Source organism: Mytilus trossulus, chromosome 9 (genome assembly GCF_036588685.1).
Source record: "Mytilus trossulus isolate FHL-02 chromosome 9, PNRI_Mtr1.1.1.hap1, whole genome shotgun sequence".
In the NCBI taxonomy this organism is placed as follows: Eukaryota; Metazoa; Mollusca; class Bivalvia; order Mytilida; family Mytilidae; genus Mytilus; species Mytilus trossulus.
The window spans coordinates 78,346,637-78,369,181 of record NC_086381.1 but is presented as its reverse complement, the minus strand read 5'-3'; the positions used below and the strand labels follow the sequence as shown (position 1 = coordinate 78,369,181).

General features: G+C 31.9%; 1 long non-coding RNA gene across 1 annotated transcript; it reads right to left on the bottom strand.

Annotated features, from left to right (window-relative positions):
* Positions 1-14,454: 14,454 nt before the first annotated feature.
* On the bottom strand, positions 14,455-21,559 carry LOC134684222 (uncharacterized). The gene is made up of 5 exons (XR_010101207.1): positions 21,502-21,559; positions 20,900-21,196; positions 19,173-19,522; positions 18,307-18,393; positions 14,455-14,564 (listed from the first exon to the last, which is right to left on the bottom strand). It is a non-coding gene; the product is annotated as an uncharacterized LOC134684222 (long non-coding RNA).
* Positions 21,560-22,545: the final 986 nt, after the last annotated feature.

Sequence of the window (22,545 nt, the reverse complement as noted above, 5' to 3'; positions counted from 1 at the left end):
GTTCATATGAAGTTCTGTTTTGATAACACCTTCACCAAATAAAACATTTAAAAAAGCTATAGAATAATGCATATGTTGTTCAAGGTATTTTGAGCGCTTCTGAAACAGCACATTTAATTAACATTCATGCTTACAGACATCTGAAATACTGTTTTGCAATGCAACAAAAGTTCAATGTTTATACCCAGTTTCACAAAACATATCAAAATAACTTTAACTTAAATGTATTAATGTTTTTTCTAAGAATTAAATGATCAATAGGTTAATAAGTGTATGGCTCTTTTTAAAACATGTAAAATCACATTATAACGTAGCTGGTAGTCAGCTGTGATGTCATATATTTTAAAATGATCCTTAATTGTTTTTGTTTTGTAAGTTGAAACCTTATATTCCAATTGCGAAAATTATTTGATGCGATTTTGCACACACTTTTGAATGTATATCTTCATATTTTTTCAGTTTTTTATCTTTTGTACTTTTTTTTTTGTTTTCTTTTAACACTGTAGTTGTCAGTTAATGTTATGTTTAGCCGATCGATATATTTCACATTGAATAGTTAAACTGCGGGTATTAAACAGTTGCTACATATGTTATAGATAAAACTTACCATAGAAGAAAACCAATACTATGAAACAGATTTCTTTTGCAGACTGAAAAAAAATCATTTGAAAACTGTATAATGCATTAATCAGTGTTACTCGTTCGGATTTGGCTGTACGTTAACATCCTTATGTATCATAACCTTTAATCTTCATAATCGGCTTTGGATATTTAAACATTTTTGCCTAAAACATTATTGTGAAAATGCGCATCTGGTGCAGAAAAAAGGACACCGTTTATTTGAATAAGCAATAAATATTAAATGAAAAAAACATTTAAATTGTTTTAAACAAATAACTAGAAAATTAAAGTGAAAAGTTACCATTTTCATTTTCACGCAGTCATTATCAAAAACCTGTAAGCTTCCTTCTTTAATATAATTTTTCTATTACGCATTGAAAATAAAAGTTTATATACAATTTACAGTTTCCTGGACCTATTGTTTCAACATTAAATGTCAATATTGGTCAGAGGTTGTATTACATATGTAATGCGCATCAACAAATATACTCCAGAGATATAATATTCATTCAGCAGAGTTGTCTATCCAGGAAAAACAATGCAATATTTGTAGATGCCAAAATATTGTAAAATCCTAAATCTTTTATGAACATTAAACAGACGATAAAACTAAGCAGGTCTAAAATTAAAGTTATATCCTAGAAACATATGGAAATAAACTCATCATAGATACCAGGACTAAATTTTGTATACGACAGACGCGTGTTTCGTCTAAAAAAGACTCATCAGTAACGCTCGAATCCAAAAAGGTTAAAAAGGCAAAATAAAGTAATAAGTTGAAGAGTATTGAGGACCAAAATTCCTAAAAGTTTTGCCAAATACAGCTAAGGTAAACTCATCCTAGATTTTAAAAGATAGGGGCGACAAGACACTTGGATGGTGCATGATAACGTGTCATTAATTACAAGCAGTTCGAAGCGTTAACATTTTATCGACATTCGAAATTCGACTAACATTATTAATTTGTGTAGTTATAAACAATTGAAATGGTTTAACAATAAACACTCTTGTACACATATTATTCGGGATACAGACACGTCCCGGTAGAGTTGAATGTTGTACGTATTGTAGTATACATTTTTATTGTTCTTCTTTGATTTCATATGTTAATACATGAACGGAATATACCTACTTGCTTACGTTTTTGGTAGATTCTGAATTGCTGAAAAAAACATAATATGTGTATACCAATTTAATGCTATGATTGCTTCAGTGATCTGTGAAGAGTTTAAATTGCATACAACTGAACAAAATGCTCGATTCTTTTGACATATAAATTTACTAAAATCGTCCGTTTATCAATTTTTCAATTATCAAGAAAATAAGATTTACTGCATCTGAAAAAGTTGGCTTACTTGAATTTGGCTATTTATTTTAGGTATATATAAAATATGTTCTTCAACGGTTTCGGTTCTCATACACCTTCGGATTTCAAGTGTTTGGCTTTGAGCGTTCGCCCAGTAGCAAAACTACAATTGCATGAACTCACGAAGAGATTTATGAGTTTGACCGTCCCTTTGGTATCTTTCGTCCCTCTTTTTTTCCCTGATGAAGGTAAATCAATAAAAGCGTTTTGGACGCAAGAAATTATTAAACGTGCTGTTTTCAATTTTGTAAAGGTCGTTTTGAAACCAGGCTTTATCCACCACTTTCTACATCAGATTATGTCTGTACCGCGTCAGAAATATGACAGGTGATATTCATTGCTTTGATGTGTTGAGCTTTTGATGTTGAACACAACTGAGGCAAGCTTTACTGATATATATCACATTTTGCAGTTTATTCGTTATTGTGAGGATTACGTTTCTCTGATATAGAGCTTCTGCTTGGTGAGAACTCAATCAAGTGTCACCCCCCCCCCCCCCCCCCCCCCCCCCCCCCCAAAAAAAAAAAATAATAAGCCAACCAACCCAACAACAACATAAAAACAAATTTAAAGCGCATATTGTTCGAACACTCATCACAATTCATGCGAAATTAAGTGGTTTTTTTAACAAACACACAGTTGTGTCACAAAGTCCATGACTATACGATGCGAATATCTAAGCTGAAATTGGACATCATATATTAATTATCAGGGAGTGGGTTCAACTTACTATATTTCTCATTGCCATATGTGATACTAACCTACATTTTAAACAAACAAGACTAATAAAAAAGTAGCTTGTACTTCATATTCTGATTTCAATAAGTGTGTCAATAATATTTTTGGATAGCTTTATTTTTTACTTGTCAATAGATATAAAACCAATATAAAGTTCCTGTTTTTTTCACATCACGCTTTGACTCATTTAACAAAATCATTATGTAACACGTGCACGCAACTTGGCTAATGTTACTTGAAATATTTTTTTTCTATTCTAACGTCGCATTTTTCAAATTTTGTTTCGTCATTCTCACACCGATCGACTTTTAAAGATAAAGATGAGATAACAACTTTGCGTAAAAAACTAATACGCAGAAAAATTAAAGTACTTTTGAGAAATATAATATTCAATTGATAGTGATTAATAGTTGTGACATGACAGTCTTATTATTTCACATCAACTATCCATATAGTGGATAATTACATTTGAAACTCGACACATCTCAGAGGCTTATCACAAAGAAAAATGTCCGTGTATAATAATTACAGGTGTTACATGTCTCATAACAAAACTCGTGACAATAAAAAAAAACGTATGTATGTGTAGTGTCAAACTCATTTTGATATCGACTGAACTAATGAAATTTAGAAATAAACATAATATGATTGTGGTACATTCAACACCTTAATTACGTTTTTTTAAAGAAAAAGATACTCATTTGAATAGTATAAACTATAACCAAAGACTAGCCGCACGTAGGTACAGTTATCTTTGTTAAAACATGAAGATTAAATCACGCCATAACCATAGAGTTTCACATCTCTTCAAAATAATACAAACTAAAAATAAGATTGATAAAAATAATACGCATATACGTCTAAGTATGTCAAGGATTTTGTTGGATAAAATATCTTCCTGCAAAAAAATGTGTTCATTATATATACTTTTTATCAATATTTTCAACCACTGCTGTAGCGTTATCCTTAACGAAACCACATATGCAATGTTAAAAGTTTCATAGATGGCTTCTGCAAGTTTTGATGATAAATGTATAATTTGATTATACATTTATGACAAACGTTGACTGTGAATTTGTCATTTAGTACCTCATTTTCTGGCAACCAGTATTATTTTTTATGAAGAATGTAATATTAAAGAGGAAGAGAGAAATGAACCCCAAAAATAACAAAATTTATCTGAAGAAGAAATCTCTTGATGTCGACTACTGTTCAGCAAGAACGCTATCGTAGTGACGTTTTCCATACTTTTATCTCAAATATTCCGGTGCCCGGCTTCGATAAATAAATGTGATATACATATGATATAATAAGGTACGTTCCTTCTAATGATACGTCAAAACGAAACACTTTGAAACTTAATGTAATGGTTATTTTTTTTATTTTCATTTGTCATAGCGGCTGTTTTGAATATGCTGCAATATTGCAGTTTCATTTTGTGTTCATATCTTTATTGTTCGAAGCATCAAATACTAATAACTTGTCCGATTTGACCGACTATAATGATATTTACAAAAAAGAAGTATGGTTGCCAATGAGACAACTGTCCACAAGAGACCAAAATGACACAGACATTAACAACTATAGGTCACCGTACGGCCGTTAACAATGAACAAAACCCATATCGTATAGTCAGATATAAAGGACCCTGATATGACAATGTAAAACAATTCACACGAGAAAACTAACGGCATTATTTATATATAAAATTATTGAACGAAAAACAAGTATGTAATACATTAACAAACGACAACCACTGAATAACAGGCCACAGACTTGGGACAGGCACATATATAAATAATTTGGCGGGGTTAAACATGTTAGCGGGATTCCAACCCTCCCCCTAACCTCGGACAGTGTTTTACAGTATAATTTAAGAACGACCAATAAAATCAGATAATATAGACTTAAATCATCAGAAGGACAAAAATACAAGTGGACGTGGTCTGGTATTTGTACATCCCAACAACAAAGACACTTAGTCTAGAAACAGATCTGAGAGTACTTGCAATTATCTGAAAGCTAAATCAAAGCCACTAACACTTAATAAAAAAATCATGTATCTAAGACTAAACTATCAATCCGTATACATCCAACATCCAATGGATTTAATGTAAAACGTCATAAACAGTCAGAGAAAACATGACCTTCTGCAATGCCAAGTTACAGGAGTATAACATGCTAGTAATAATTAGTTTGCTTTTAATTTACTGATAACAAAATCCGTATTTTTGCTCATTTTGGTATTGCATTTCGGCAGTCTTTAAAAAAAAACTGCCACATTGAATGTCAATGTTAGTTCTTTGCCTATACTGTTCGAAACAAAATAACTGCCAAATTTTACTCCACGTTTGACCTTATATACTAGTAAGTGATAATTATTGATTTTGATAGTTTAAAGACAGGTCTATAGCTTACTAGTATATTGTTTGAGACAAAGAACACTTCTGCCATGCCAAAGAATATGTGTTTTTTCTCAAAATTCAAAAGATTTTGCCACGTTATAAAATTTCCTTTATAACACAAGTTTCAAATGGCAAACATGTTCAGGAATATTATTTTTAATTAAATAAATATTACAGTATATTTTCCTAACGGGATAAATAGTATATCGCATTTGTTCCAACAGGAGCAGATATTATAACTTACGGTTTTCAGTTGAATTCCTTCAGGCGAAACAAATATGCATTGATAATGTCACCAATCTGCATGACACTACGATACGTAAATTTTAATTCCAATTGTACACACGACAATATAATCATTAGTGGAGTTTACCAACCAAGTACCTCTTCTATGCATACTTTGACAAAATTTTACTGATCTTTTTTTCAATTTTATATTCCATTGTGACCTTTTTTGGAAATAATGCTATGATGTTGAATTTCAAGGTGGGCCCATAGCTTGCATATTTCCAAACACGTAGGGTTGTTACAATGCCAAATTTGACCATTACCTTGACATTCATAAGTAATATTTGTTGACTTTTCGATATTTTTCATCCCTATTTTTTGGTGGGGTTCGTGTTGTTTATTCTTTAGTTTTCAATTTTGAGTCATGTGTACTATTGTTTGGCTGTTCGTCTTTTTCGTTTTTAGCCATGGCGTTGTCAGTTTATTTTTGATTTATGAGTTTGACTGTCCCTTTGGTATCTTTCGTCCCTCTTTTATGCCGACCATCTTTACAAAAAGATGCCATATTTCAAATTTCAAAATAGGTTTTTAGCTTATATTGTTCATACATTCAGCACTACCAACATCAAATGTATAGCTTTATTCATCAAACCACCAATTGTGTCACTAATCTGCATGACTAAAAGGTGTGTAAATCTTAACTGCCATTGTACACACAGCTAGTTATCATGGAATGGGTTGGCTAACTACATTTCTCCTTACCATGTTTGATACTAACATACATTTAAAAAACAAACAATTCTCATAAAACAGTAGCTCTTGTCTAATTTGAAGACGTTTGTGGATAACATTTTCGGTTTGCTTTTTTAGCTATCAATTGATGTTAAACCAATATTAAATTCCCGTTTTGATAACCTTCTCTTCATTTAACATGATTGTTATAAACACGTACCGACAACGAATGCTTATTTTTTACCTCTTCTTCATGTTCTTGTTTAAGATAATTTAAAAAAAAATCAATAATTATGTAAAAAAAAAATTTGAATATCTATTGATCACTTTTTATTCAAGTGAAGAAGTTTGATTTATAGTCACACCATGAATCAAATGATGAAAGATTTAAGTCAAATCTGAATTTACTTGATTTATTAAAAAACACTATTATTTTAAAAGAATGACTTTGTATCGATGTAAACATCGATGGCAATAAAATGATTGCAAATCGAATTATCGGGCGATATGATTTCATATTTTCTCAAGTCGCTTTTTTTTCAATTTTTGTAATGTCATTCTCACACCGATAAACTTGTAAATATTAAGATGAGATACCAAATTCGTAGAATCATTTATAAAGTAGTTTTTGGAATTATAAGATTTATAGTAAGTAGATAGTTTTGACGTGCCAGTCTTATGATTATACAAACATTATTCTTTTATTGGATACATATATTTGAAACCCCACACATCCCAGGGAGGTTTATCACAAAGAAAACAGTCCGGGTATAAAAATACAGGTATTAAATGTCTCATTAATATAATATAAATAGTGACAAGAAAGAACAAATATGTATATTCAGTGTCAAATTAATTTTGAAGTTGACTGCATGAATGAAGTTTAGAAATAAATATAAATTACGTTTCTTATAAAAATAGAAGGATTTATCATGTGTATACTATAATAGATAAACAAAGACTAGCCATACGTTGGTAGAGGTATCTTTGTTTAAACATGAAGATTAAATCACGCCATTAATATAGGGTTTCATATCTCTTCGAAATTATACAAACTAAAAATAAGATTGATTTGAATAAAACGCATATACGTCTACGTATGTCAAGGATGTTGCTAAATAAAGAAAATATTTATCTTTAAAGAAATGTGCCAGCTGAAGGACGCCTCCGGGTGCGGGAATTTCTCGCTACATTGAAGACCTGTTGGTGACCTTCTGCTGTTGTGTTTTTTTTATTTTGGTCGGGTTGTTGTCTCTTTGACACATTCCCCATTTCCATTCTCAATTTTATTATATATACTGTTAATCAATATTTCCAACCACTGTTGTAAAATAGGTCATTACAGAAATCGCCTATGCAATATTAAATGTTTCTTAGATGGTTTATGCAAGTACTGATTATAAATGAATCCTTCGATTATGCATTTATGACAAACGTTGACTGTGAATTTGAAATTTAGTACCTCGTTTTCTGGTCCTAGCAGCCAGTAATATTTTTTTTTATGTTGATTGTAATATTAAAGTAGACAAGAGAAATGAACCCTCAAAAAACAAAATGAGACTGAAGAATGAAATGACAAGCTGTACACTACTGCTCCTCTGCAAGGACAATAACGTTGAGACGATTTTGTACACTTTTATCTCAAATCTTTAGGTGCTTGGCTTTAGTATATAAATGTAGCATACCTATGGTTTGATAGGGTACTTTCTTTTACTGAATATACGTCAAAACGAAACACTTTGAAACCTAATGTAAAGGTGTTTTTTTTTAATTTTCATTTATCATGGAGGGATGGATGGATGGATGGATGGATGGATGTATTGAAACGAACGTTGTAAACACATTTATGCGGAAGCCTACTGAACCAGAACTGAAGATGTGTATAATCTGGTGTAGCTGACTAAAAAATTAGGACCAGCCTTGATTTATGAAAGACTTAAGATAAACAAACAGTATTATTTGTTTATTATGTCTGTTTTGAACTTTTGGACATCGGTATAATTTCATTGCCTGTATTGCTTACTTTGACTGTTAATTGTAAATTTTGTTTATTGATTTCATTGATGTTATTGTGTGCATTCATTTTTATTTTTTATTTTTTTAATTATTTGTCGCTAAAAAAGTTCTGCGATTTGAGGAATTTCAAAACTATTTATACATCATTAATTCTAATATGATACTAGCTACATTGTACGTGCTATAGAAAAACATAAATTGTGTTCAATCATTAATGTAAGTGAAATAGTGAAATAACAATTAAAAAAGTCAAAGGTACCAGAATTATAATTTAGTACGCCAGACGCGCGTTTCGTCTAAGCTCATGAATTATTCACAATATAAAAAAAGAAGGTGTGGTATGATTGCCAATGAGACAACCGCCCACAAGAGACCAAAATGACACAGACATTAATAACTTTAGGTCACAATACGGCCTTCAACAATGAGCAAAGCCCATACCACATAGTCAGCTATACAATGCCCCGATAGGACAATGTAAAACAATTCATACGAGAAAACAAACAGCCTTATTTGTATGCAAAAATGAACGAAAAAAAAAATGCAACACCTAACAAAACGACAACCACGGAATTACAGGCTCCTCACTTGGGTCAGGCACATACATAAATAATGTAGCAGGGTTAAACATGTTAGCGGGATCCCAACCCTCCCCCTAACCTGGGACAGTGTTATAACAGTTCAAAATAAGAACGAACTATAAAAATCACTTGAAAAAGGCTTAACTCATCAGACGGACAAACATACAAGTGGACGTGGCCGGGAACTTATACATCCCGACACAAAAAAGACACAATGAACAGATCTGAGAGTACTCGCAGTTATCTGACGGCTAGTTCAAAGCCGCTAACAACTAATTAAAACATCATGCATCTAAGACTAAACTATCAATTCGTACACATCCAACATCAAATGGAATTAGTGTAAAGATGTCATAAACAGCCAGTGAAAAACATAAGATTGTGCAATGCCAAATAAACTCATCATAGACACCAGGACTAAATTTCATATATATGCCACACTCGCCTTTCGTCTAAAAAGACTCATCAGTGACGCTCGAATCCAAAAAGGTTAAAAGAAGAAAGCCATATAAAGTACGAAGTTGAAGAGCATTGAGATCAAAAATTCCTAAAAGTGTGGCCAAATACAGCTAAGGTAATCGAGTTACAGGTATCGACAGATTGTAGATCCATTAATAAGTATATGGATATAACATACTAGTTATATTTAGTAAGCTTTTAATCTACTGATAACAAAATCAATATTTATACCAATGAAACAATAGTCAATAATCTTATTACAGTGTTGAATAGGTAAACTTTAAGAATGAGTTTATTTAAAGGAGCAACAAGTTTACATGGATCATGTCTAAATTTCCGGGCACGGTTTACAGCATTTCCGTAAAAATGAGGATGTGCTATCCCGTTTGAAATAAGTTTTCTACAGGAACAACCAAACTTTTATATCCATAGAAAAATTTAGTAAAGTTTTAAGTAATTTATGGTAACGATATCCCTGGTTTAATAATTTACCAGTAATACATAAATTGCGTTAGTTAAATTAAAAAGGTCACAACAGACACAGGTATAGCGAACGAGCTGTGAAATATAAGCACCGTAAGATGGTGCAAAAGGAACATCACCATCTAAAAATAGAAAATTAACAACAAGGAACGAAAAATCGTCTCTTTTGTCGTAGTAAATTTTAGTGTGTAGTTTCCCGTTTAAAATCGAAATATCTAAATCCGGGAAAGGACAGTTATTGGCGAATAAATTTGATTGATTTAAAGAAAGTTCCTAGGGTTAAATTTCAGCATTATATTGAGAAAATTCTTAATTATTTAACGAAAAATATCATCAATATAACAGTAAGTGTTTTTGAATTTATCAATTAAATGCAATGTCGACCGGTCTTTACTGAGTTAAGTCATACACTGTGATTCGTAACACTACAAAAACAAGTTTGCTATTAAAGGGACACAATTAGTGCTCATTGGGATACCTACAACCTGTCGATAAACATTGTTGCCGAAACGTACATAAATTTTATCAAGGAGAAAATTTACAGTTTCAATCATCTCATCACACCTCCAGTAAGTATATCTGTCATATTTACCTTTCTCATTAGAGAATAAGGCTTTAAATGAGTTGCAGCAAATATATTTGCATTCAGCCTCTATTTAATTAAATAGGAAAATTTTTCTTTCATAAGATAGTGTGGAAGTGTAGTGTAAAGAGTAGAACAATCAAAACTGGCAACAGAAACATAAGTACCATCAAAAACACGTAATTTATCTAAAACATCCAAATAATTTTGTACACTCCAAAAATGGTTTATACCTCTATGTTCATATATTTTATTACAAAAGTTTATGATAAGCTCCTTAATAGAAGTTATTGAACTAGTTAAGAGTTCTGAAAAGTTAGAACACTTATTAGAGGCCGAGATGAAACGATATTTAAATGTTTTTTTGTGTAGTTTAGGTAGCCAATACATAGTAGGGACCTTCAAATGTTTAGAAGAATCCTTAAGCTTTGATGTGGTTGTGATATGTTTGTTTACTATATAACTCTCTGTGGATCGGATGGACTTGTATGTAGATGAATTCAAAATTTCATTCTTAAGAACGTCTGTGTAGTATGTACATGTACGGCATAACACCACCACATTATTGACTGCTTTGTCGGCCGGTACACACACAAACCGCTTTGAAAGTTCTTGAGGTGTATTTCTCATTCTGGAAATAGGTGTATTATGTACTCAATTATTTACTTCTAAATTATTTTCAAAATGTGATATTCTCTTATCTACTACATTCATACATTTATTTAAAAAAGAATCAAGAGATTGTTTATCATATTTTTCCCGTTTACACCACATTTTACAAAACGAGGAAAGAGCATCTTTCGTGACTTGACGACACACTTTTCAATCTATTTTAGATGGATGACGATATTTTGGTCCTTTTTTCAAATTTTTTTTAATCTCCTTGTCCTGGACATTAATTTTTCATTACAATTTTAATCATAACCTCAAGTAGTTGTTACTTCATCATATGGTACAAAAATCATCCCACAAAATCAATTCATGTTGGCCCAAGGGGACTTTTAAAATGTACTCATCATTGGAAATGCTCCAAATTATCTACCGTTGGTGCAAAAATGCCATTTTTTGGCATTTTGGCATTAAAATTGAAATATCTTTTTAAACTCATCGGTGACCTATATTTTTTTTATTGTTGTTTCAAATAAGCTGTAAAATTTAAGCGATTTCTGTTATTTAGTTCATTTTTTATTTCGATATAACCGCGATTTCTCCTATTAGTTCAACAGAAAAAAAGGACATTCACAAAAATGTATGCTTCTTCCGAAAGCAGATTGTGGGCGTAAATGAACGGTGACCACATTTTTTATTTCATTTTTCTATTAAATATAAGATAAAGTTCATTTATAGAAAAATATAGAGAAATCCTTTACTAAATAAAACAGTTGATTTAGACCCGAGAGCCCCCTTAATACGATCAAAACGAAAGAAGAATATCAAATCACAAAAATACTAAAGTCCGAGGAAAACTAAAAACGGAAAGTCTCTAATCAAACGGCAAAATCAAATGATTAAACACATCAAACGAATAGACAACAACTGTCAAATTCCTGATTTTTTATAGTTCGTTCTGTATATGTTGTACTGTTATGCCACTGTCCGAGGTAAGGGGTAGTGTTTGGATCCCAGTAACAAGTTTAACCTCGCCACATTATGTATGTGTGTGCCTGTCACAAGTCAAGAGCCTGTAATTCAGTGGTTGTCGTTTGTTTACGTGTTACATATTTGTTTTTCGTTAATTTTGTTTTTTATATGAATAAGGCCGTTCGTTTTCTCGTTTGAATTGTTTTACATTGTCATATCGGGGCCTTTTATAGCTGACTATGCGGTATTGGCTTTGATCATTGTTGAAGGCCGTAAGGTGACATATAGTTGTTAATGTCTGTGTCATTTTGGTCTCTTGTGGACAGTTGTCTCATTGGCAATCATACCACATCCACTTTTTTATAGTTGTACAGGCATTTCCAAATGTATACATTGGTGGATTGAGTCTCGTTTTTTAGCGCTTAACCTCTCACTTGTTTGACAATGTCATCAAATTCCATTATATTTACACAGATGCGTGAACCAAACAGACATCAAAGGTAACAATGTCAAAATATTGTCACAATATCAAAACAAACAAATATTTCACAAAGAAGCACACAAAGCATCTATCAAATTTAACAACTACATTCATCGCTTACTTATATGCGTATTTTGAATCATCAAAATAGGATTGAAATATTTGAAGTCCTGTGCCTGCATTCACATCTACTCTTAGTGTAGAGTCACGTGTTTGGCGTCAGAAAATGTACACGTCACACAGGAAAAAATATAAAATAAATTTGTCGTTCAAAGTATTTTCAATTTATAAAATTATAATTTATAATTTCTCATGGGGAATGTTGGTATACAGGTGTAACAGGAGCAGGTCACAGTGGATTTCGGTTGGGACTAGTGCTGGACCGTGTAGTGGAATACCCGTCCTGGTTCATATCTCTCAGATGCTTGTATAGGCTTTGAAAAACAAAGATTTAAAAGTACAACTTTTATGATAACAAAATACAAATTTTAATCAGCATATAATATCAAACAAATTGTTATTATTTATTTTTTATTTTTCTAACTTAAAACAAGGATTTGTGTGACAATTGACCTACCGGGAGTATCTATAAAATCGTCCTAACAAAACTTATCTAAACTATAAAAAAAGAGACTCTATATAAACCACAAAATTGCGCAAGTTTGAATACAAATAGAATGGATTGACACACTCCTCCCTGGCACTAAACTAAGTAAATGTTATCACAGACTAGAATGTAATACAATTCCCTCGGGTGACATATCTGTCGCCTTTAGACATGTACCAATGAATACAAGAAATATAAGTACTTTTATAGTAGAAAAAATATGACCGTTTTAACTCAAATGAACCCCTTACAGTTCACAGGTTTTACTTCGTAAAATACCTAGCTTTTTGGATATAAAATAACTATCAACCCGAAAGACTACGAATATTTTTTTCATATCATGCTCTAATTGTCTGAAATAGTTATCAATAGACCAATGAAATTAAATTACTTAAAGTTCGCGCTTCTGAACGAGCTAAATCCAACTTACGGTTTGACGGTAAAATCAGCTGAGAATGAAATGTATAAAAAATTAAAGACTTTGAACAAATGCGGACCTAAAACCTTTATAATGAACGGAAGGAGATAAAATTAAACACAGGTACGCAATTTCCGATAACTTTGAGCCCTGAAACTTTTTTGTAACTTAAACTTAATCGCTGTCAAAACCACCACTGTCACACAAGGTTGAAAAATCAAAAAATGTTGTTAGAACTAATTTCAGAAAAAGACCGAGATTTCAAATTATCCAGAAGTTCATTAGAATTTTTGAGAAACCACATATGGTTAATAATACTACACGAGTAAAATAGATTTGTAGTTCAAAGCATTTTCATGATTATAATAGAACAATAACATAACGGGGGATCTTTAAAAATACAGAGCCATCTCATATGTACCAAAGAAACACACAAAGTCACACGTACAGAACTAACCAGTAAAATGAGAGGTAATACAAACTCATTGACGGGATGTATAAGTACCTAGCCACGTCAAATGGATATCACAGAAATCAAACCAAACACTAAAAGTTATAATAATAATAAAAATAAAACAAGGACAAAAAAGGAACAGTATAACATGTTATTAAGATAATTAACAACGTTAGTACGCAGAATCTATACATCAAGACGATCAGGTGCTCCAGAAGGGCAAACATACATATGTTTGGAATATGCCATGTTGTGCAAATAAGTGCAAATATATCTTTATTTTGCGTATGTGTCCGAATGAATTCCCGTTGTTTTCTGCAAACAATTTGAGTTTTAAGCTGTATCTAAAATGTGTCATTTTTTTATCAATAGACAAAATAATTTACATGTGTAGAACGTTGGAAACATTCCCCATTTCCTTTCTCAATTTTTTTAGCATGCGCGTAAATAAATTATTTTATACATGCTATATTTGACATAATAAAGTCAATTTGTTATATAAAGAAAAAAAAACGTGAAAAAATATGTCATACTTATTCATGGTGTACCAAACATGAATTTGTTCTAGTATTAAAACGTTGCATGTTATACTAATTTAAAATGTTCAACATGACATATAATATTGGAAATCTTTTTGTTAAACTGAAAACAAAATAATCTAATGATCATGAATAACAAAAGATAACACAAACATATTCAGATATTTTTTTTTCATTTCTGCTTATTACATGTACGTTTTCTCTCACATATACTTATAGTATTCCAGATATAATCAGACAAAAAATTCCAAGTATCCAATATCCAATGAGTCCTGAAACAAATATAAACTATTCAAAATTTTGTATATTCAATTGTTTATCGACTTACATAACATATTTCATTAAACATATGTGTGCAGTACCTTTAAATTGGTATCATGTTGCTATAAAATGTAATAATACAATCTTTGAAAAATACGTACACTCATATATTTTTTCTAATATTTTGAATACTGGTTTGATTATTTTAATTTCATTGACTGTGACATAGATTGCTCTGTGATATACTTTTGGAAACGATCTAGGCAAAAAATTATCAATTAATATTTATTAGTATGTAAACAAATAAGGATCTCAACTGTAAATAATGTGTTGTAAGATCAAATTAACTGAAGAGAATAAGTAATTGCGTGAGTTTTCGATGTTTTCTATCACAAAAAAAGTGATAAGACCTATTGTATTTGTTCTGATTACTATTGGGTTTTATCTGTAATTTGTGGTATAACCTTTTCAATGTGTTCTGATCATTATTATTAAGTCTTTCCATTTGTTTTGCCGCTAAAACAATTTTATGGCATAGAGCCATATGATCTTTTGCCAAATGTTGTTTGAACCAGAAGTAGTCATGTTTGCACCTATTAAATGGAAAAGTACCTGGAAACTTATATATTTTAAATGGCCATTCATTACGCTATTATTTTTGCCCGAAAGTGACATTTTAAAAGCCTTAAGTAGCATTATATAATATCTCACGTATTTCAGGACTTTGAATATACAAACTGTATATTTTGGGAATCAGTGTGTAAAAAAGCTATTACATGAAACATGATGTGGCATTTCCTAAAACGGAAGTACCCTTTAATAGGCAAACGTATATGTTAACCATTTTTTTAATCGCTGTAAATAAAGCTCACAGATGAGACCGGAAGCGACTTTTCTTAACCGTTAACTGGTATTTATTTCCTGTCTTTCAGGAAAAAATATACACAAACACGTTATATCATAAAAATACTAAATCCTTTAAATAGGCAAACGTATATGTAAACCGTTTTTTTAATCGCTGTAAATAAAGCTATCAGATGAGACCGGAAGCGACTTTTCTTAACCTGTAACTGGTATTTATTTTCATTCTTTCCGGAAAAAATAGACACAAACACGTTATACACGTTGGCCACGAGCATCACTGAAGAGACATGTATTGTCGAAATGCGCATCTGGTGCAACAAAATTGGTACCGTTGATTTTATTACTACCACTGGGTCGATGCCTCTGCTGGTGGACTATTAGTCCCCGAGGGTATCACCAGCCCAGTAGCCAGTACTTCGGTACTGGCATGAAAATACGGATTTTTTGTGTTATTAAAATTTGCTGTTACAAAATCTTAGAAATTATTATAAATTAAGGAATGTATCTCCCTCATGCAAAGCTCTGATTCCTTTCACGAATTTGGCTATACTTTTTGGACCTTTTGGATTATAGCTCTTCATCTTTTATATATGCTTTGGATTTCAAATATTTTGGCCACGAGCATCGCTGAAGAGACATGTATTGTCGAAATGCGCATCTGGTGCAACAAAATTGGTACCGTTGATTTTATTACTACCACTGGGTCGATGCCTCTGCTGGTGGACTATTAGTCCCCGAGGGTATCACCAGCCCAGTAGCCAGTACTTCGGTACTGGCATGAAAATACGGATTTTTTGTGTTATTAAAATTTGCTGTTACAAAATCTTAGAAAATATTATAAATTAAGGAATGTATCTCCCTCATGCAAAGCTCTGAATCCTTTCACGAATTTGGCTATACTTTTTGGACCTTTTGGATTATAGCTCTTCATCTTTTATATATGCTTTGGATTTCAAATATTTTGGCCACGAGCATCACTGAAGAGACATGTATTGTCGAAATGCGCATCTGGTGCAACAAAATTGGTACCGTTAATTTTATTACTACCACTGGGTCGATGCCTCTGCTGGTGGACTATTAGTCCCCGAGGGTATCACCAGCCCAGTAGCCAGTACTTCGGTACTGGCATGAAAATACGGATTTTTTGTGCTATTCAAATTTGCTGTTACAAAATCTTAGAAATTATTATAAATTAAGGAATGTATCTCCCTCATGCAAAGCTCTGATTCCTTTCACGAATTTGGCTATACTTTTTGGACCTTTTGGCTTATAGCTCTTCATCTTTTATATATGCTTTGGATTTCAAATATTTTGGCCACGAGCATCACTGAAGAGACATGTATTGTCGAAATGCGCATCTGGTGCAACAAAATTGGTACCGTTGATTTTATTACTACCACTGGGTAGATGCCTCTGCTGGTGGACTATTAGTCCCCGAGGGTATCACCAGCCCAGTAGCCAGTACTTCGGTACTGGCATGAAAATACGGATTTTTTGTGTTATTAAAATTTGCTGTTACAAAATCTTAGAAATTATTATAAATTAAGGAATGTATCTCCCTCATGCAAAGCTCTGATTCCTTTCACGAATTTGGCTATACTTTTTGGACCTTTTGGATTATAGCTCTTCATCTTTTATATATGCTTTGGATTTCAAATATTTTGGCCACGAGCATCACTGAAGAGACATGTATTGTCGAAATGCGCATCTGGTGCAACAAAATTGGTACCGTTGATTTTATTACTACCACTGGGTCGATGCCTCTGCTGGTGGACTATTAGTCCCCGAGGGTATCACCAGCCCAGTAGCCAGTACTTCGGTGCTGGCATGAAAATACGGATTTTTTGTGTTATTAAAATTTGCTGTTACAAAATCATAGAAATTATTATAAATTAAGGAATGTATCTCCCTCATGCAAAGCTCTGATTCCTTTCACGAATTTGGCTATACTTTTTGGACCTTTTGGATTATAGCTCTTCATCTTTTATATATGCTTTGGATTTCAAATATTTTGGCCACGAGCATCACTGAAGAGACATGTATTGTCGAAATGCGCATCTGGTGCAACAAAATTGGTACCGTTGATTTTATTATATAATAAAAATACTAAACTCCGAGGAAAATTCAGAAAGGAAAGTCCCTAATAAAACAATTCATTTAATAAATTAGAACAAAGTTACTTTGAGTAAACCAGAAGTTAGCTACTTTTCAATAAATAAAAAAAAATAATGTTGAAAGTCCTTCAATGGTTCACTGAACAATCGTTTTTTTAGGTGTTTGTTTAATTAAAAGGACTTGTACCCATTTTTTCAAACAGTTGTTTGACTAAAGTGTTAACACCAACGTCACCTTCCTATTTTCGAAATTGAATAATTGTATTGACTGAACTTCAAATCTTTTTAATGTTTTCATACCTTATGATGTTGCAGGTGAAATTGATTTTAAACTATAAGGTACATGTCGTGTCAATTGATTTCGTGTAAAATACATCTGATTATGCCTTCCTGCATGTACCAAGTAATCAAATTATTTTCGTGTCATGACATTTTGACCTCAAATTTTCAAAATATCTCCTAACAAGCTTTTCTCCGGCATGTTAAAGGGAGTAATATACGTTGACAAAGAAAAACGAGCAGCTGAATATCTCGTTGTTTGTGAAGTTATCATGAAATATTTTCGCCCGATACACTTTTGTTATGGATTATTCTGTGCATAGTTATACTGCATTATTATATTTCACAACAATAATGTGTATTACATGTAGATCCGTTAATTTAAAGGTTATCAAGTATTTATGACATGTTAAATTAGGTACTAAATACCACTAGTATTGATTGCTGTCTGCATCCATTTAGAGCTATCACTTGCTTTACACTGATACTTTCGTACCTAAATAAGTCTGTGTTCCAACTTTGCCCGAGTTGATATTATCATCATCTGAATCTTTGTCTGAGGTAGACTTGTGCTTTATAAATACTAGAATTACAAAATTCAAGATGGAATAAGTATATTCATATTGATAACTTTGTTTTCCATCTAGAGGGTCGTAACTGCATATTAAGTGTAAATATGTCAAAAGGAAAAGTCCCAAAAAGTGTTGATAACTTGAACATTTGGCTTTACAAAAGTTCCTAAAATATATATACACCTTCTTGTGTTATCTTTTTAATTCCAGACTTAGCTTATCAATTATACGACATCCTTTTAACTTAAGTTCGTTTTACTCATTTTGAATATTGAAATTATATTAGAGACAAAAGCATCACATGATGAAAAACAGTGGAACTAGAATATCAAAGAAACAAAAAACAGCACAAAGAATGTCATCAATTTGACGGTCTTGCTATTCAAATTATAATGTTATGACAGCTTTACCACTCGACATATATTATCTAATTCATAACCAAAATGTGTCTTTTTAAACATCTTGAATTTCTGAGATGGATTATTTGGACATTATGTCATATTGTTTTCTTAACAATGTAGATAAAAGTAAAAACAAAAAATCTTGTTTATAAAGTACTCCTAGCTACATGAATCATGTCCTCTTATTTGAGTATTGCTAACGCATATATCCCACTGTGCATTAAATGACGGATACGTGTTTAATAAGTATGTGTAACTGTTTACAACATAATATTTAAAAAAAAAAAAAAATAGTTTTTTACTTGAGTGTTTTAATACGTTTGCATTTTTTATTCTATTACACATAGTCTATGATATTGATAGAAGAAGAACACATATTTAAAAATTACCTGTTCCATTAAACGTTAAGTCTGCTTTTTGATGGACATACATAGCTTTTATTTCGTCCTTGAATCTCATTGCACATGTAAACGTAATATTTGACAAATCACTTATGTAAGCCCAGGTAAATTTTCGTCCTTCGGCTGAGCATGTGCAGATTTGTGGTGAACATTCATTAAGTTTATGATAGCATTGACCATCGACGTAGCGAATACTGTCTTCTAAGACATTATTCACAAAAATATCAACACCTTTCGTATGAGGTACCCAACAGGAAAAGCATGCAAGTATAAACCTGTTTCCTTCATCAATTTCATTTTCTCAGCAGATATGTCAATATCAATCAACGGACCAATACCTAAATTAAAATCAATACCATTGAACCACTAGAAATGCATAACATTTTATGATTAAAGAACCCCAACCCCATCCCCCCGTCCAAACAAAAGGATTTTCGATAGACGCTTGTATCGTTTCTTTCATATATCAACAAAAAACTCGTCAGTACAATGTTTGACCGTCTTAACTTGTATTATCTAAAACTCTTACGGATATCATAACATCAATAAAAGTTTTTTTTACATTTTTGAAAGGTTACTTTAAGGTCATGTATCGATTCCAACAAATAATGTGTCAATACAACAACTTATATAATACTCGAAATTTGTTTACAACTAAAATTAAATAAAAAACAAAACAAAATAAGAATGTGTCCCAAGTATCCGGTTGCCCGATCTGCACTATCATTTTCTTTGTTCAGTGGACCGTGGAAATCTAATTTGGCATTGAAATAAGAAAGGTCATATCATAGAGAACACGTGTACTTAGTTTCAAGTTAATTGGACTTCAACTTCATCAAAATCTACCTCGACCAAAAACTTTTACCTGAAGCGGAACAGACGGACGTACAGTCAAATAGACGAACGAACGAACAGACGGACGCAAATACCAGAAAACATAATACCCATTAATGGGGCATAAAAACAAAAACAAACAATACAGTTGATACACTCTTTTCTGTACATTTTTTTGGCAATACGATTCATTCAATTTTGGATTATTCAAACTGTATATCCCTCTTATATAAATCGATACTGGTTTATCAAACGTAATAATCTTATAAAAAGTACGACACTCATATACACATAAGTCTGATTATTCATAATAACATTTTTATAATACAATATCACGTAATTGTCCGAACATAAAAGTTGTAAATCTATGTATAAATGCTATGCTATAGGAACACTTTCGTAAGCGTGAATTTATTCAGAAAACTTACAGACAAATCTTAATTCCATGTTCAGCATTCGTTAATAACAGTTATCATGGTTACTAATAATTTAACAAACAAAGTTTATTGAAATAACTAAATGTACCAACAACAAAACAGGCTGGAAACAACCTGCCGTATATGTTTTTTGCACTAGTTGTCAGGTCACGAATCCCGGCTATTGCATCCGACATTTATCTGACTACTCGTGCAGAAAAATTATTCGGCAACGATTTTGTCCGGCCTATTTCTTTGTTACCTTTGCATTGTTTCTAATACTAATTACAGATTTAAAAAAAAAAAAACTATATCAGTTCCGTAATTCATGGTCAATTAAGACAAAGAAAGACATTTCGGTAAAAAAAACATATGAACTTTGGAAGAATCATGCTATGGTTATTAGTCGGAATATTATATTCTGAATTTATAATCAGTGTTTCAAATCATATTATAAAAAATAACCTTTTGTAAAAGAGACTTGCGATGTTTTTTCCTCGTTCCTGTGTCGACATTTCCATTCCCCTTCAGCCTTGTCCTTGACGGTCGTATGCGGAAGGGTTGTTGAATTTTCGAGTTTATCTACATCGTATGTGAAACGCTGCTGCTCTTGCAAAATAGATTGTGCATGAACTTTACCAGCAGGATCAACAATTAAAATGTCATGAGACGCAGACGGTACTGAACATTTAACGGTAAGATGTGTGTTCGAAGTGTTCCATGTCAAGCAAATGGGTATTGCTGTACCTATGAATAGTACATCTGAAATTTAAGCTATACAATTAAAACATAATACAGTTTACTTGAATGACTAAATAAAGATTGTAAAAATATAAGTAATATGATACTTTGTTATTGATTGTTAACATATTACACTTTCATTGTTTAACACTTTCAATGTATATCAATTGATACAAAGTTGACTTTGATTTATTAACAGACAATTATTCGGCACACAATGCTTTCTTGTGATGGAATGTTAAAGATATTTGAACTCTACTCTAAAAATCAAATCAAAATAATAAGTAAACCATACCTTTTATTAGTATGACGTAAATAGTACTTACCTACTAGATAGCAGGATACTAGTATTGAATGGTGTGGTTTCATCTCAAAATTTTATTATAACTATTTAAAAGAAAATGATGCAAGGATTATTTAAACATCATCTAACTGCAAACCAGACTTTACGAATTCAACCACAGAATGTAATATACAAAAGTGTTTAAAAATGATGCATGCCAAAAAATAATTTAATCAAAAATGAAATATATTTGACAGTTTAATAACGCTTAGAATTCTTTGAATTATATACTCTGTTTATTGAATTAACAAGAGTGCACACACTGAAATGTCTCGCCTTCTTTATTAATCCTTGATACTATCTTGATAGACCTAAATATAAAGCTTTATTACAACTGTCACATAAACTCAACATTAACCAAGAAAATGAAACATTGATCAATGAACCATGAAAATGAGGTCAAGGTCAGATGAACCATGCCAGGCAGACATGTACAGCTAAAATTTCTTCAATACAACAAATATAGTTGACTTATTGCTTATAAATAAAGATAAACAGACCAAAAACACAAACACCTAAAACTTAGCAACGGACCTTGAAAATGATGTCGAGGTAAAATAAAACCTGCGTAACCGACATATAGATCATAAAATATTTCCATACACCAAATATAGTTGACCTAAGGCATAAAGTATTCGAAAAATAGACCAAAACTAAAAAACTTAACTTTGACCACTGAACCATGAAAATGAGGTCAAGGTCAGATGACACCTGTCAACTAATAATGTACAACTTACAATCATCCCATACACCAATTATAGTAGACCTATTGCATATAGTATAAGAAAAACAGACCAAAACACAACAACTTAACTATAACCACTGAACCATGAAAATGAGGTCAAGGTCAGATGTCAGTTGGACATGTACACCTTACAGTCCTTCCATACACCGAATATACTAGACCTATTGCTTATAGTATCTGAGATATGAACTTGACCACGAAAAATTAACCTTGTTCACTGATCCATGAAATGAGGTCGAGGTCAAGTGAAAACGGTCTGACAGGCATGAGGACCTTGCAAGG